This window comes from Panthera leo, chromosome Y (genome assembly GCF_018350215.1).
Source record: "Panthera leo isolate Ple1 chromosome Y, P.leo_Ple1_pat1.1, whole genome shotgun sequence".
Lineage (NCBI taxonomy): Eukaryota > Metazoa > Chordata > Mammalia > Carnivora > Felidae > Panthera > Panthera leo.
The window spans coordinates 465001-479481 of NC_056697.1; positions in this window are offsets into that span (position 1 = coordinate 465001).

Sequence of the window (14481 nt, forward strand, 5' to 3'; positions counted from 1 at the left end):
CCAGCACCTTTGCTTCCGTTCCTCTGGAACACCCTGATGAGCGCCTCCCCCCTGCCTCCCAGCTGAGCCCACGTGGCTTCCCGTGGGGGGATGTGCCAGCCTGCGAGCAACAGCCGGGGGCGGGGAGAGGCACAGAGAGACGCCAGGAACTCTCCGCCTGGGACCCACTGTGGAGGGAAGTTTGCGTTTCATTCCCACTCTGCCCGAATCCGAATCCACGATCCGGAATCCAGACAACCTAGCTTCTCAAGGCCAGCGAACGGCGCATGTTCATTCCCGGCAAAATGAGATGAGCCCACGCTCCCCGGGACGTTGGGGCTTGATCACCGTGGAGGACGAAGCTGCGTCCGGCGAGGGGTCCAGCTCAGGCCTGCTCTGCACCCGGCTCAGCTGACAGCTCGGAGTCTGTGAAGCCTGTAGGAGGCGCTGTCTATACGTCCGTGACGCAAAGGCAGGCCGGTCTGGAAACCCGTCGTGCCTCCCAGCGGGTCCCGGGAGAGTCAACACGGAGTCCTGACGGAGGCCGAGGGTGTTTTCGTGCCTCCGTGGTCACAAGGACAGTGAGCACGGCACCACGTGATGCTTAGGGAGAGCGAGAGGGAGCACGTTGGTGCACCTGCGTGGCAGCACATCGCTACTCCCCGTTCTGTTGCATTCCTGCTTGTTGCTAACTTCTCGGGGTGCCCGATGGATCGCTGAAACGGCCGTGGGAGTGCACGGGTGCGGATACGGTCCTCCTGGGTCCACGATCCCCGCCTGTGGCCGGAGCAGGCGAAGCTGAGCCCTGCCTGACGCTTCCCGCCCCTCGTGCTTTCGCGTTCGGTCCTTGCGAACCTGAGGAAACATTGTCACTTCTTGTTACGTGAACGTCAACGGACGAGAATTGATGGGGCTTTCTACCTAATGCTGTTATCCGAACCGGGTGTGTTTATTTAATGAACAAAACGTCACATCCCATATCCCTTCTCCTGACGTCTGAGCCTCTGGCATCTGCTGGTGGCACAATTCCTGGAGCGGGGGGGGGGGGGGGGGGGGGGGGGTGCTGGATTCGCTAATTTAATTTGCTTGGGGTCCAAAAGTCAACGCGGTGCAGGCGTCTCCTCAGACTGAATACATTGTCTCAATTTGCTTTCCGTTTCGTTTCGCTTCCTCAGTTTGTTTTCCGTTTCGCTTCGTATGAAAGCAGACGTCCCGAGGGGCCCCCACCCCCACCCCCTGCAGTTCACCTCGGTGCGAGATGAAAAGCCGTCCTCACAGATGGGAGCACGAGACACGTATGAGGCTGGAACAGGGCCAGAGCTGGCCGTCTCGTGCCGCACCGGTCTCGGGGCCGAGGACAGTAGCCAGGGCCGGAAACTCGCTTTGCGGAAGGGACAACGTGTCCCTTACACATCTGTGCGGCCCAGAGCCGCTTGGGAGTGACCGAGTGGGGCACGCGTCTGGGGCCGTGGAGCCACGGGGTGGCAGCGAGCCTGCGGGGGCCTCGCGCGCTTCTGGGGGTGACGCACGCGGCCCCGGGCGGCCTTGTCCGCGCGAGCCCCGTCCCCGGCCCCTCTGACCGGGTCATCTTGGATCCGGTGCTAGGGAGGGCGCCTGGGAGGGGGGCGTCGGCCGCGTGGGTTTCGGCAGGCCCCGTCACAGGTGTGGGGAACCCGGGCCCGACCCGGAACCCCCCGTTGGGGCCTGCATGGTGCGTTCCGCCGGGCGAGGGAGACCGGGCTGACGTTCGCGGGCTGAGAACAGGAAACACGAGCTGTGTCCCTGCTGTATGTGACAGAGCTGGGCTCTGAGACGTGTGCTGTAAGACCCAGTTGCGAGAGTGTCTGGCAATTAAAAATAATTGGGGAGCCGGTTTTGCTCAGGTCTTCCAAGAATGCCAGCTAGCATATAACGATGTTTCATTAGACATGCGGAAAGCTGTAAGCTGCAAAGGACACTGGCAATTAAGGAGGATCATACAGGGGAAAAGAGAGAAACATTAAAAACACCGCGGCTGAGATTAGCATCGGATTTAATGGCCACTTCATTAACTAATTGATTTCTTATTAGTTACAGGGAGAGGCCCGGTTAGAGGCTCGGCACACGTAATTAGCGGCATTTACACAATTAGCAACTCGCTCATTTCGCAACTAAACATTCTTGCAATCGACTGTAACAGTGTAGCTCTGGGCCATGGGAATCGCTTTATTTTTCTTGCTAATATTGGCTTAACCTTCCAATCAAAAATTCTCTCCACCACCGCCCCCCTGCCCCCCCCCCCCCCCCCCAGGCCTCATGATATTTAATCACGACGTTAAATGCACAGGAATAGACAACATCGTCCGGGCTGAGAGGGGCGGGGCCTTTTCTCTCCGTCCTTTATTTCGAAGTCCTTTTATGGGGTCTCGTAACCGGCAGACGGAGCGGGTGTAAGCGAGACCACGCATATCTGTTTCCTTTTTCTTTTTCTTTCTTTCTGTTTTTTTGCCTCAATTCTCGGGAAACCTGCGGTGTCTTCGTACGGCCCGGGAAGGCGCTTGCTAGGAAACTGGCCGCCGGGAGAGCTGTTGGGACCTCCGCAAACGTTTTCTCGGGGGCACCCGTGCAGGGTTTTGCAGGACTCCGGGGGCTTATTACCGAGGTAGGGCTGAGGTTCGCGGAGGACCCTGGTTGCACCGGGGGGGTCTCTGGTTTCAAGACCGCGTTTATCGCCTTAGATTTTGGGGGGAGTTTGAGGCGTGGCCTGTTGGCCGGGGACAGGCGGGATCCAGGGTCTTTGCGCACGGACGACGCCGTTGATGGAAAGGTTTAAATTCCAAGATACTTGGGGCCGGTCTGGCTTCATGTGTGGTTGGCTCCTGTCATGGGCTGGTTGGGTTCCCCCCCAAATTCATATCGGAAGCCCTCACTCCCAGAAAGTCACAACGACACTGGATCGGGAGCCCTCACTCCCAGAAAGTCACAACGACGACGCCGTTGATGGAAAGGTTTAAATTCCAAGATACTTGGGGCCGGTCTGGCTTCATGTGTGGTTGGCTCCTGTCATGGGCTGGTTGGGTTCCCCCCCAAATTCATATCGGAAGCCCTCACTCCCAGAAAGTCACAACGACACTGGATTGGGAGGGGGGGCCTTTAAAGAGGCGATTCGTGTAAAATGAGGTCATGGGGCCGGGCCCTAACCCAAGGGACTGAGGTCTCTCTAAGAAGACAAGAGCAGGGCACAGACACGCACAGAGGATGACCACCTGAGGACACGGGGAGAACACAGCATCCACACTCCAAGGGGAGAAAAAAACCAGAGGAACCAGCCTCAGCCCCACCTGGATCTCAGACCCCCAGCCTCAGCCCTGCCTGGATCTCAGATTCCCAGCCTCGGCCCCACCTGGATCTCAGACCCCCAGCCTCGGCCCTGCCTGGACCTCAAATTCCCAGCCTCAGTCCTACCTGGATCTCAGACCCCCAGCCTCAGCCCTGCCTGGATCTCAGATTCCCAGCCTCGGCCCCACCTGGACCTCAGACCCCCAGCCTCGGCCCTGCCTGGACCTCAAATTCCCAGCCTCGGCCCCACCTGGATCTCAGACCCCCAGCCTCGGCCCTGCCTGGACCTCAGACCCCCAGCCTCGGCCCTGCCTGGATCTCAGACCCCCAGCCTCGGCCCTGCCTGGATCTCACATTCCCAGCCTCGGCCCCACCTGGATCTCAGACCCCCAGCCTCGGCCCTGCCTGGACCTCAAATTCCCAGCCTCAGTCCTACCTGGATCTCTGACCCCCAGCCTCGGCCCTGCCTGGATCTCAGATTCCCAGCCTCGGCCCTGCCTGGATCTCCGACCCCCAGCCTCGGCCCTGCCTGGATCTCAGGCCCCCAGCCTCGGCCCTGCCTGGATCTCACACCCCCAGCCTCGGCCCTGCCTGGATCTCAGACCCCCAGCCTCGGCCCTGCCTGGATGTCAGACCCCCAGCCTCGACCCTGCCTGGATCTCAGACCCCCAGCCTCGGCCCTGCCTGGATCTCAGATTCCCAGCCTCAGCCCTGCCTGGACCTCAGACCCCCAGCCTCAGATCTGCCTGGACCTCAGCCTCCCAGCCTCAGTCTTGCCTGATGTCAGACATCCAGCTTCAGCCCTGCCTGGAACTCAGACCCCCAGCCTTGGCCCCTCCTAGACCTCCGACCCCCAGCCTCGGCCCTGCCTGGATCTCAGGCCCCCAGCCTCGGCCCTGCCTGGATCTCAGACCCCCAGCCTCGGCCCTGCCTGGACCTCAGATTCCCAGCCTCAGTCCTACCTGGATCTCTGACCCCCAGCCTTGGCCCTGCCTGGATCTCAGACCCCCAGCCTCAGCCCTGCCTGGACCTCAGACCCCCAGCCTCAGATCTGCCTGGACCTCAGCCTCCCAGCCTCAGTCTTGCCTGATGTCAGACATCCAGCTTCAGTCCTGCCTGGAACTCAGACCCCCAGCCTTGGCCCCTCCTAGACCTCCGACCCCCAGCCTCGGCCCTGCCTGGATCTCAGATTCCTAGCCTCAGTCCTACCTGGATCTCCGACCCCCAGCCTCAGCCCTGCCTGGATCTCAGACCCCCAGCCTCGGCCCTGCCTGGATCTCAGATTCCCAGCCTCGGCCCTGCCTGGATCTCCGACCCCCAGCCTCGGCCCTGCCTGGATCTCAGACCCCCAGCCTCAGATCTGCCTGGACCTCAGACCCCCAGCCTTGGCCCTGCCTGGATCTCAGGCCCCCAGCCTCGGCCCTGCCTGGATCTCACACCCCCAGCCTCGGCCCTGCCTGGATCTCAGACCCCCAGCCTCGGCCCTGCCTGGATGTCAGACCCCCAGCCTCGACCCTGCCTGGATCTCAGACCCCCAGCCTCGGCCCTGCCTGGATCTCAGATTCCCAGCCTCAGCCCTGCCTGGACCTCAGACCCCCAGCCTCAGATCTGCCTGGACCTCAGCCTCCCAGCCTCAGTCTTGCCTGATGTCAGACATCCAGCTTCAGCCCTGCCTGGAACTCAGACCCCCAGCCTTGGCCCCTCCTAGACCTCCGACCCCCAGCCTCGGCCCTGCCTGGATCTCAGGCCCCCAGCCTCGGCCCTGCCTGGATCTCAGACCCCCAGCCTCGGCCCTGCCTGGACCTCAGATTCCCAGCCTCAGTCCTACCTGGATCTCTGACCCCCAGCCTTGGCCCTGCCTGGATCTCAGACCCCCAGCCTCAGCCCTGCCTGGACCTCAGACCCCCAGCCTCAGATCTGCCTGGACCTCAGCCTCCCAGCCTCAGTCTTGCCTGATGTCAGACATCCAGCTTCAGCCCTGCCTGGAACTCAGACCCCCAGCCTTGGCCCCTCCTAGACCTCCGACCCCCAGCCTCGGCCCTGCCTGGATCTCAGGCCCCCAGCCTCGGCCCTGCCTGGATCTCAGACCCCCAGCCTCGGCCCTGCCTGGACCTCAGATTCCCAGCCTCAGTCCTACCTGGATCTCAGACCCCCAGCCTCGGCCCTGCCTGGAGCTCAGAATCCCAGCCTCGGACCTTCCTGAATCTCAGACCCCCAGCCTCGTCCCTGCCTGGATCTCAGACTCCCAGCCTCAGCCCCGTGTGGATCTCAGAGTCCCAGCCTCAGCCCTGCCTGGAACTCAGACTCCCAACCCCGGCCCCTCATGGATCTCAGACTCAAAGCCTGAGCCCCGCCTGGATCTCAGACTCCCTGCCTCCAGGACCAGGAGACCATAAATGCTGTGCCGGGCAAGACTCCCCGGTGTCTATCACGGCAGCTCCAAGGACGTCGTGCACCTGTCCTCGCCTACGGTCTCCAGCCCCAGCCAAAGATGGCGAGTGTCCACCCTCCTGGCTCAGACGCTGTGATGGACAAGAAACCCCCACGTGCTGTGTGTGTCTCTTCCCCAGACACTGGGGACTTGGATGCACCACCTTCCCGCCGAACGACACAGACCCCTCCACTCCCACAAATATGTGGACAGAGGCACGAAGAGACCCAGTGCTCCGATTTTTTTTTTCCTGGATAAAGAAGATATTTATTTTTATCACCTCGACCATTGACCATTTCTAAGTGCACAGTTGAGTGGCATTAACCATCAGCATCATCTGTCCCCCAGTCTTCCCATTCCGTAAAACTGAACCTCTGTCCCCAGGAGCCGTGAACTGCGTGTCCTCGTCCCTGTCCCCAGACCGTCCCTCGACTCTCTGTCCTCATAAATGTGGCTTCTCTAGGGACCCCCTATACGTGGAATCACACAGGATCTGTGCTTCTGTGTGTGGCTTGTGTCACTGAAGATCGCATCCCGAAGGTCCACCTACAGAACAGGTGCAGAACATCCTTCCCTTTCAAGGCTGCGTCATATTCCATCGGCGTCTGGACCACAGTCGATTTATCCCTTCACCTGCTGATGAACATTTGGGTTGCTCCCGCCTTTTTCTGTTGGGAACAATCTCGCTCTACAAGTTGGTGCATGAATTCCAAATATTTTATAAGTCGGTCCGTTGCAAGGAATCACATTTTTAAACTATTTCCCAGGGGCCGTCTCCCCCTCCCAAAAGCATCCTATTTAATCCGGGTGATAGAAGTAATTATCTGCTAGAGAAATCCTAAGGAATCTATCCTATGGGAGTTAAATCCAAGATGGCGGCAGTGTCCGTCCATGTAGTTTCTGGGGCCAAGTACACATAAGTGGGCATGTTAGCTTTGCCACGGTGGCTGAGTGACCATTGGAAAATGCCTCCTTCTGTTGTCCGGGAATCAAGGACAGTATTTCCCTTTCGGTTTCCTGTGATATTTGGGGGGCTCCTGTCTTGCACTCAACTGGTATTGGGTAAACAACCATAAACCCATGGTCAAACCCACTGGTTGAATGGATGGGATACTTCACCTTGTGGAGATGAGTTGGAGTCTCTCAGTGGGTGTTGGTGGGACTTCCTAGCTGGCGGGAGAGATGAATGGTTTGGGCCCAGATGTGCTGAACGACCAAGGATGGCAGGGATCCAAGGAGTGGGTCTGGGCAAGAAATAGTTGGAGGGGCAGTTTGGGCAGGGGCAGGCAAAGTGGGGTGGTGAGATTCACCCTTCACCAGCTGAGATTCAGGGGGATACTCTGCTGTGCCACAGAGTTTTGTGTGTCTCCCTCTTATCTCCTTCACACACCTGATTCTGAACTCGCCCAGGATTCCTTTGGAAATGCTCACAAAACCACAGAGCTTGAGGCTGGCGATCTACCCATTTTTCCTCCACTCTGTGTCCATCTAACAATTATGTTCATGTGGCCCAGAGGAGACCAATCCTCGAGCATCACTCGAGGAAATTATTCAGTCATGCTCATGCTAACACAGCTGATGAACACATGACAATTTAAGGTTGTGCTTAGCACATATTTGGGACACGGGACTGTGTTAACTTCATTACAGGTGTTACCTCATTTACATTCTTTGGGAAACAGTGCGACAAGAAGTCACTCGCAAAATAAGTATTGAGAAGTGTGTTATTGCCAAACATTCACTCCCTCTCTCCCAGCACTGCATCTTGGGCCAGTGGTGGGGGGTCAGGGGGGGACACTTCTCTGCTTGAAATGTATTTGCACAATTAGGTCCCTTATTGCACTATCTGCCTTTGCTGTGACAACAGCTCTCCCTGGGCAGCTGTGTCTTCAGCCCAGAACCCAGAATGAACTCACAGATTGGAGAGGATCTGAGAGGAGCCCAACCCAGTCAGGAAGCAACGTTGCTTACCTACGCCAGGCTGCGATCGGCCAGCTGAAGTTGCATAAACAGGAATAAATGACCGTTCTTTTATGGATCCAAGTTAAGGGGCAGTTCCTTATGCAGCAGTAGCTGACTGCTGCAGGCTGCTTTGGAAGGCTCTGCGCCCAGGATGCAAACACACAGAATCAATATTAAATTTAAAAAAAACCCATAAAACTCTAACAATACCCTCATGAAATGGGAAGCCGCTCGGAGAACTAAGATATGAATGTAAATTGTAAATTGACAACACGGAGCCACGCAAAATTGCTGACATTTGACCGTTTCTCCCGTGTGAAAGTAGCAATTTTATAGCATGCGACCTGACATCATTTTAAAGAAATAGACCCACGGGAAACACGTAGGAAATCTCCCCCTCACATACGCCCTCCCACACATTCGTATTTACCAGGTGGGAAACGACTGAGAACTACAGAATAAATGCTATTAATTTAACTATGGGATTATGGAATTTAAAAGTCGATGCTACTTGGGAGATGACCCAGTCCTGGTCTCTTGGGTTACACACAAAGAAGTACCTCCAGGGATGTTAAGCATCTACCTCAGGTCGGGTAACGAGACATCAGCTAAGCCGTAAATAGAATCCACAGCCACTCTTGGCATTCTCCCATACACGTCAGCAAAAACACCATGCAGTGTCAGCTAAGGTAATGCAGGATCTATAAAATAGAATTCTTAGAATTAAACTAATTCACTGCACTTTGCTAAGATTCACTCTAATAAAAATTTCACTGGGGCGCCTGGTGGCTCAGTAGGTTAAGTGTCTGACTTTGGCTCAGCTCATGATCTCAAGGTTTGTGAGTTTGAGCCCCACGTGGGGCTCTGACAGCACAGAGCCTGCTTGGGATTCTCCCTCTGTCTCTGCCCCTCTCCTGCCTGCAATCTCTCTGTCTCTCTCCACATAAGCAAATAAAAACTTGAAAAAAATTATTTAAAAAACTCACTAATTTTGTTAAATAGGAATGCCGGTCTGAAGGATTAGACAGCAAGTATTACAGAAAATTGTAAAAATACACTTAGACTTTCAATGCGTCTAAGATTAAATGCTTGCAAAGTTGTGATGAATCACGTTTGGGTGGGTAATCTGATCATTTGATAGACAATTGTAATGAATCTCGTATTTTTAGATGTAAAACAAATGGGTCTAAACTGCTGAAAGTGTCAGTAACTCCCCTGAAATCTTTATGCTATTAATTGACTCAGAGTCTTGTCTTAATAGCTACCACTAAGATAAATTTCAGCCAAAATTCTGAATTTATGAGATCCTAATTAACGAGGTTCTATTGAAGAGACATCTTGTGCCTGATGTAATTTTAATGTCGTCGTTATCAATTATGTTGGTAGTTCGATAGCCCAAACATAACAATGTTTAATTTATTTCTATCAAACAAAACAAAAGCAAAGCAGATACACACGCAGAAGATGCATTAAGGGGGCAGAAATACAATCATTCTAACATCCATCTTGAGGCATTGAGCCCATGTGTCTCAAGGACCACATCTATTTTTAAAGAGAATAAAATAAGGCTGCTTCTTCACCTGATTCCCTCTCCCGGGACAAAACCACAGGAGGCCTCCCTGGGCCGTGTCCCCTCCCAGAGGACAAGGCAGACCTTTCAGGATGATGACCTCAGGCTCTCTCTCAACCAGCCACTCTCTGCAGGCTTGCTAATGGAAGAAAGAGACCACACTTACCCCGTTAATGGCTTGGCTCCTGGCTTTCTTTGGGCTTTTGACTTTCAATAAGATGGATTGAAAAACAGCATAATGCAAAAAGACAAGCTGTGGCAATGACAACTAGGATGAACTTGTAGGAAAAAGGCTCAAATAAATATTTTAAAATAGTAGCAATTCCTTATTATCACGGGGTCCGTCCATCCATCCATCTTGCATCCATCTATCCATTCATCATCCATCATGCATCCATCCACCATCCATCCATCCATCCATCCATCCTTCTCATTCACTCGTCATCCATTCTTCCTTCATCCACCCACCATCACCTGTCTCATCCATGCTGTTGGGCAAGCCAACAACAGTGCACCCTTGCTTTTGCCTTCAAATGAACTTATACTCTAATTCGGGATGTGTCTAGATACCAATAAACTAAGACCTTGGGCTGAGGCAGAAGTGAGGTGTTGGACCCCTGAAAGAAGAGAGGGTTTATAACATCGGGGCATGGGCATTGGGTTTCCCACAGCCCCAGGTTAGCCCGTTCATCTCTTCTTGTGACCTGGCCTCAGGAGAATTAACCGTCTAATAGGTCTGACTTCATCACTCCATTTATAGGTTTCCCAGGTTTAGCACAGAAAAAGATTCCCAATTAAATTTAAATTTCAGATAAATTACAAATAATTGCCCCATACAAGTGCGTCCCGAATATTACGTGTCGTGTCGTATTTCATCTGGTGACCCTATTCATCTGTAAAAATGGAGATCAGAAGACCTAATTTGTAGGGTTGTTGTAAAATTAAACAAGGTGAACTTTGAAACCTGCCCCTCCTTCGGGGACCCCAGTTGCACATGTGTTTGGCTGCGTGAAGCTGACCCACAGTTCACTGGTGCTCCTTTAATTTTTAAAGTCATTTTTCTCTGTGCGTTTCGTTTTGGAAAGTGTCTACTCCATTTGCAGTGCTGTGCGTTACATTTTTCATCTCAGACGTTGTCATTTTCCTGGGTGGAAATTTGATTTGAGCCTTTTTTGTATGTTTCACATCTGTACTGAACGTGGTAAGCTCCTTTCTTTCTTTCTTTCTTTCTTTCCTTCTTTCTTTTTTAAACAAATCAAACACAGTGCTAAGAACTATCTTAATGTCCTTGGTTTCTAATTCTTACATCTTTGTCAATGATGGGTTGATTTTTGAATGAATCGATTTTTCTTCTTTGTCTGGGGCATGTTTTCTCCTGCGTGATTTCATGCCTGGTAATTTTGGATTCGATGCAGACATTTTTAGTTTTTCCTTGTTGGGTGCTGGGTGGTTCTGTGTTCATGGAAGTATTTTTGGACTTTGTTCTGGGGTGCAGTTACGTTGCTTGGAAATGAATTGATTCCTTCACACCCTGTTGGTACGCTTTGTTGGGATGGACCCAAGCAAGCAACATTTAACGTAAGCTGAATGTGTCTGACCTACTAGGGCAAGATCATTGTGATTATCCTGTGGGTTTGCTCCAGGCATTGGGGTGTGTGTGTGAATGACTACACAGACACAGCATGACAGAAATTTTAGGTGAGGGGGTGACGGAACTATTCTGTACCTTGGCTGTGACATTCTTTACATGTATCTCAACGTATGTTATCATTCACAGGGGCACCTGGGTGGCTCAATCAGTTAAGTGTCTGATTTCGGCTCAGGTCATGATCTCATGGTTCATGAGTTCCAGCCCCGTGTCGGGCTCTGTGCTGACAGCTCAGAGCCCGGAGCCTGCTTCGGATTCTGTGTCTCCCTCTCTCTCTGCCCCTCCCCTGCTCATGCTCTGTCTGTCTCTCAAAAATAAATAAACCTTAAAAAAATTCACAGGACTGCACAGTAGTCCTGCACACATACAGGACTGCACACATACATATGAAATCAGTTTTATGATAATGTAAAATGCCATTAAAAAAAAAAAGCAAAAAAATGCCATTTCCCAAGCCCTACCTGCACCCCTCCCCACCGCCAGCCTATAGAAACACAGTCTCTGGAAACGAGGCCAGACCATCGGTACCCTAAACAGCATCCCACATAATGGATCAACATCCCCAAAGTGCACGGGGCGCTGGGTGGCTCAGTCAGTTGAGCGTCTGACTTCGGCTCAAGTCATGATCTCACAGTCCATGGGTTCGAGCCCCGCGTCGGGCTCCGTGCTGACAGCTCAGAGCCTGGACCCTGTTTCGGATTCTGTGTCTCCCTCTCTCTGACCCTCCCCTGTTCGTGTTCTGTCTCTGTCTGTCTCAAAAATAAATAAAGGTTAAAAAAAATTTTAAAAAAATCCCCAAAGTGCAAATGCACGTTCTGCATTAGTCACAAGACGAATGTCTGCAAAGCCTTATTTACTGAAATTTTTCCTTACGCTCCTTGTCCCCATCTCCAAAGGGAGGTGGAAACGTTAGCTCTCTGAATCATCTTGTTTGAAGCCCGAGCACCCTGCCCTCGTGCAAGTTGAACTGAAGCTGTCTTTTCGTGGTTTTGCCACACAGCAGTGTTTTCATGACACAATCACGTTTCAAGTCCAATAAATAAGCCATTGTACGTCTCGCCTGTCCGGATCCTGCCTTTGTGTTACAAAGCTCCTTTAAGTAGGTACCTCCAAACACTGTTTCAGGCATTTCCTTTCTATCACCAGTTGGATGTGTGCAGATGAAACGGGAGGGAGGGGGAAGGAGACGGCGGGTGACGGGTGAGACAGGGAGAATGGGTGCCAGAGCGGAGTGATGCGGCTGGGCACAGGGTCTGTGTGTGCTCCGTGCCAAGGGCTTCCTGAACGTCCGCATTTCTCCGAATAACTCTGACACCACCGATGAGGGTTTCTCAGTCACAGCCCTGCTGACATGGGAGCCAGGAAAGTGTTGGTTGTGGGGCATGCTGTGCAACGTGGAGTGTTGGGCACTGTCCCCAGGATACACCTGCTACCACATGCCAAAGTGCCCTCTTCCCTCTCGCAGGTGGTGACCACCAGAAGTGTCCTCAGGCATTGCCGTGTGTTCCCTGGGAGGGAGAACATGGCCCCCACTTGGAAGCCACTGCCGTAGACAGGCAGGAGCAGGGTTTCTCAGCCTTAGCGCTGCTGACATCTGGGGCCGGGTGACTCTGACGTGGGGCGTCCTGTGCATCGCAGGGCGCTGAGCAGTCTCTGGTCTCCACCCACCACATGCCAGGAGCACCCAGCCCAGTCTGATTTGGCTCTCAGGAACATCTCCAGTCCTTGCTGAGTGTCCCTCGAAAACACGTAGGAGTTGGGGCGCTCAGTAGACATAGCTCAGATATTGCAACATCAATGGCCTGCATGCTTGGCTTCTCATAGACAGAGCCAAGCGTCCCTGGACATAAGTTCTGTGCAAAATCTACTTTACAAAGCTCCCTTTGCTTCTGTTTTTGAAGTTGCCATCACGGAGAAGCTCATGATGAAGGTGCCTTGGCTATTATGCCACCTGCAGCCGGGGAACGCCAACTTGTTTGAGATCTGAATCCTCGCAGGACCTTGTGCCCCACGTCAGACCCCGTGTTGGCCCTCCCATGACACACCTTCTGTGCTGCATGAAGCTATCCTCCCTGGTGTTCACGAGGGGGCTCTCTACCCCTGCTGTGGTTTCTGGACAAGAGCTCACGCCCTTCAGTCCTTCTGCAAAGTCCATAAGGGCGTCTCCCATCCAGAACAAACACACAAATGCCTCCGCTGAAAAGACCTCGAAACCACGACGGGCGTCTCGCATTCTGTGTGTTCCTGATTGCACAAAGTATTTCCACTTCCATTACTGTGTCTGCCCTTTCCGCTCTTCCATTTGCAAACGCCATAATCGGGGGTCATTTGTTACCCAGGAGGGTCATGGGATGGAGGTCTCTAGACGTCTTCCTCCATGCTCCTTGCCCTTAGATTTCGAGTTCAAACGCCGTCTCCCCCAACATTCCCTGGTTCTCCAGCCCCACGAGATTGCAAATGTCCTCCAACAAGCGTAGCAGGATCTGAGATCTCCATACTGTGGGCTTCCACACTCAAGGGCATTCCAATAGCATCAGCCAGAGTCCTTTAATCTGAAAGCAGATTGTCACCAAAGCCTTCTCCCACAACTGGGGGAGGCAGAGGTCAGGGAAAGAATGAGAAAAAGGGCAGCATGCAGCCTCCAGTACTGAGACAAGCAACCATGCCTCCCTGAGAGTCGTGTGTCCCCTTCTGCTCATGTAAAGATGGAGAAACTGAGGCAGAGCTTAGGCCGTGCCAGGAGGGCACAGGTCGGGCCCAAGGGTGGGACTGGAATCCAGGGTTTCTGACTCCAGGGCAGAAAGACGAATTCCCATTCACCTGGAGTCCCACCTGTGCCCACAGCCTGTTACACGTCTGGGCCCATCACTGTGTTAATGAGAACTTACCATCTGCAGAAACACAACTCATCCCATTTTCATTCCAGTCTCACTTAAAAAGGTTACATATTTTGTTCATGAATGTAATCAGCTCTAATTCTTAAATATCGTTTATTGGGTGGAATCTTGTGTCTACAAAAGCAATACATGTCTACCATTGAAATCTGGGACGTGTCAAAAATAAAACAATAAAAGTGAATTTGTGATTTTGCTATCCTGAGGTAATCACTTTTAATAGTTTGGTCTGTTTACTTTAGGTGTTTTATATATGTTAATGGATGGATGGGTGACTGGATGGGTGGGAAGATGAGTGGGTGGGTGAATGGTAGACGGGTGGATGGATGGGTGTAGATTGTGTGTATGGTGGTTGGATGGGTGGCTGGCTAGCTGTGTGGGTGGTGGATGGATGGGTGGATGGATGGATGGATGGATGGGTCGATGGGTAGTTGAGTAGATAGATGGGTGGTTGAGTGGATGGATGGATGGATGGGTGGATGGAGGGATGGATGGATGGATGAATGGATGGATGGTAGATGAGTGTATGGATGGGTGGTTGAGTAGATGGAAGGATGGATGGATGGATGGGTCGATGGGTAGTTGAGTAGATGGATGGATGCGTGGTTGAGTGGATGGAAGGATGGATGGATGGATGGATGGGTAGATAGGTGGATGGATGGATGGGTGGATGGATGGA